Here is a 3,671-nt window from a genome sequence, read left to right as displayed (position 1 = left end):
CCTCCTTGTGAAATTTCAGTGAGATGCTGTGAGCTACTAGCTTTAGGAAAGGATTTGCTTCCCTGCTGATTCATATTATCTTCAAAGGACCAAGTGATTAGGAGGAGGACAAGAGATGTGTTCTCTCAAGAACAGAGAGAGGCAGTAGAGTGGGTTATGCCTGAGCTCATTGTATTAAACTCAACAGAACAAGATGGCAGATTAATAGCTGGGATCTTGCTTTTGGACCACCATGCTTCCCTTCACCTTGCACTTGTATGGAGTTTTGATCTGTCAGTGTTCATTTGTGCATCTATTCATTACATCTATAAGCAGACTTTGAAATCTAGGTACTGCATATTGTTAACCCAGAACCTTGAAATCATACAAGAAAGTAAGACATAATTAACTTCCAGAAATAATAACTATCTGTTTTTTAATATCTATATCAAAATGATATTAAATATTGTTTAATACAGATATCCCTTACTTTTTTTAGACTGGTTAAAGTTCTGCAGTTAAAAGACTAGCCAAACTCTCCGCCGCCGCCCAGAGCCCGGTGAGCCTCCGTCCGTCCGTCGGCTCTTACTCCAGACACAGAACATCCAGTCATGGATAAAAATGAGCTGGTGCAGAAGGCCAAACTGGCTGAGCAGGCTGAGAGATATGATGATATGGCAGCTTGCATGAAGTCTGTGACTGAGCAAGGAGCTGAGTTATCTAACGAGGAGAGGAATCTCGGTAGCCTATAAAAATGTCATAGGAGCCCGTAGGTCATCTTGGAGGGTCGTCTCAAGTATTGAGCAAAAGACCGAAGGTGCTGAGAAAAAACAGCAGATGGCTCGAGAATACAGAGAGAAAACAGACCGAGCTAAGAGATATCTGCAATGACGTACTGTCTCTTTTGGAAAAGTTCTTGATCCCTAATGCTTCACAAGCAGAGAGCAAAGTCTTCTAGTTGAAAATGAAAGGAGACTGCTACGGTTACCTGGCTGGGGTTGCTGCTGGTGATCACAAGAAGGGGATTGTGGATCAGCCACAACAAGCATACCAAGGAGCTTTGAAATCAGCAAAAAGAAATGCAACCAACGCATCCTATCAGATTGGGTCTGGTCCTTAACTTCTCTGTGTTCTATTACGAGATTCTGAATTCCCCAGAGAAAGCCTGCTCTGTTGCAGACAGCTTTTGATGAAGCCATTGCTGAACTTGATACGTAACATGAAGAATCATACAAAGACAGCACGCTAATAATGCAGTTACTGAGAGACAACTTGACATTGTGGACATCGGACACCCAAGGAGATGAAGCTGAAGCAGGAGAAGAAGGGGAGAACTAACCGGCCTTCTGATATTTGTCTGCCTCATTCTCAGATTTACACAGTAGACCATTTGTCATCCATGCTATCCCACAAATAGTTTTTTTGTTTACTATTTATGACAGGTTTATGTTACTTCTATTTGAATTTCTATATTTCCCATGTGGTTTTTATGTGTAATATTAGGGGAATAGAGCCAGTTAACATTAGGGAGTTATCTGTTTTCATCTTGAGGTGGCCAATATGGGGATGTGGAATTTTTATACAAGCTATAAATGTTTGGCATAGTACTTTTGGTACATTGTGACTTCTCAAGGGCCAGTGTTAAAACTGCTTCCGTGTCTAAACAAAAGTGCCTGCACATTGGTTTGTCCTGGTGGGGAATAAAAGGGTTAATTGTTCCAGTCACAGGTGGAGTTATTGTGGGTATTTAAGGTTTGGAGCACTTAGACGACTGTGGGAGAAACTGGTAGCCCAAGGCTGTTCCGTGTCGAGCCGTGTGGATGTGCGGGATGCTGTCTCAGTGTGCACACCTTGGGCTGCAGCTGCAGGGCGTGTTCCTTTAGACAAAGTCGGGACCCCAGAAAGGCAGAAACAGTTCACATTCCATTATTTGTAAAGTTACCTGCTGTTTGCTTTCATTATTTTTGCTACACTCATTTTATTTGTATTTAAATGTTTTAGGCAACCTAAGAACAAATGTAAAAGTAAAGATGCAGAAAAATGAATTGCTTGATATCCATTATTTCATGTGTATCAAGCACAGCAGTAAAGCAAAACCCATGTATTTAACTTTTTTAGATTTTTTTTTGCTTTTGTGATTTTTTTTTTGATACTTGCCTAACATGCATGTGCTGTAAAAATAGTTAACAGGGAAATAACTTGAGATGACGGCTAGCTATGTTTAATGTCTTAGGAAATTTTCATGAACAATCCAAGCATAATTGTTAAGAACACGTGTATTAAGTTCATGTAAGTGGAATAAAAGTTTTATGAATGGACTTTTCAACTACTTTCTCTACAGCTTTTCATGTAAATTAGTCTTTTGGTTCTGAAACTTCGCTAAAAGAAATTGTACATTTTTGGAAATTTATTCCTTATTCCCTCTTGGCAGCTAATGGGCTTTTACCAAGTTTGAATGCAGAGTTTATCATAGTAGCAAAAGTACAACTAAAATGACTACCATTCCCAACTAATATTCCCCTCTCCTCTCCCACCCCCCCAGAAAAGGAAAAAAAATTTTCCTAGGAGTAGGGGGGGAGGTTAATTGGAAAAAAGCGATGTGTCCCATTAAGATTTTGGTGTGGGGCATTTTCTGACTTAGGCAGCCATGATGCTCTTGGCACATCATGACATTGGGTAGCATTAACTGTGAGTTTTGTGCTTCCAAATGACTTTTGGTTTTTAAGAATTTTTTGTTACTCTTAAAGCTTGCCTTTGATTTTGATCCTCTAATTCTTTCAGTGTGTCAGGTGCGCAAGGGCACCTTCCTTTTTAAGCCTCTGTCTTGTCACCAGCCATTCCTGCTTCGTGGCCATGCACGTGGAGAAGGCCACATGATCTTCCTGGCTCCACTCTGTCTCAGATCCCACACTCTCCCCTCAGCCTCCGGACTGCAGCCAGTCTCTCCTCGGTTGATGAGATTCTGTTTATCTCCCTGTAACTCTACCTGTCCTGAATGGTCTGTCATTGTCTGCCTTTAAAAATCTCTCCTCTTCTCCTCCAGAGCAGGGACAATGTTTTCTGTGTGTTCTATTGTGCCTAGTACACTGTAGATGCTCAATAAATATTGATGATGGGAAAAAAAAGATTAGTCAAGGAGAGGCACAAAGATGGCAGAATAAGGAAGAAGTTTACTACTCTAGTATAGGGGAAGATAGTTAAAAAAAAACATGGAGAGACTGCAATCTCAGGGAAGAGTTAGGGAGAAAACAGCAGAGGAACCTCCACACAAATTAGAGAGACACTGTGGATCTTTGTGGAGGGTATGAACATGTGCATTTCAGGACCTTAGCAGCCGAAAGCCTCAGCACCAGCTTTGGAGAACGAAGTGAGACCAAACTGCAGCAGCCAAAGCCACTGACAATAAAGCTGCAGGGAGAGCCTGGTGTGAGTCTGGCTTAAAGCCCTGTGGGGGACAGCAATCTGCCAACCTAGAAGGAAAAAAAGGCGCATGTTTCTATCTCCCTGACCACCTGACACCTGTGTCCTGTGACTAGCCAAGAGTGGGCAGGGGCCATTTTGGACATACATAACAGCTGTTTCAGCTCATGTCTGAAGCCCCAGCAACTAGCTGGGAAGAGACGCCTGAGTCTGGCTGGGAGAACTGACAAGGGGCTGGGTGCTTATGTGCTGGCACTGTGAAAACACTGTGG

General features: G+C 42.2%; 1 pseudogene; it reads left to right on the top strand.

Moving 5' to 3' along the window:
* Window positions 1–516: 516 nt before the first annotated feature.
* LOC103350442 (14-3-3 protein zeta/delta pseudogene) lies at window positions 517–2,305 on the top strand (annotated as a pseudogene).
* Window positions 2,306–3,671: the final 1,366 nt, after the last annotated feature.

The sequence above is a fragment of the Oryctolagus cuniculus genome, chromosome 4 (assembly GCF_964237555.1).
Source record: "Oryctolagus cuniculus chromosome 4, mOryCun1.1, whole genome shotgun sequence".
In the NCBI taxonomy this organism is placed as follows: Eukaryota; Metazoa; Chordata; class Mammalia; order Lagomorpha; family Leporidae; genus Oryctolagus; species Oryctolagus cuniculus.
Note: the sequence above shows the minus strand (reverse complement) of the source record. Positions and strands in the feature narration are given on the sequence as shown.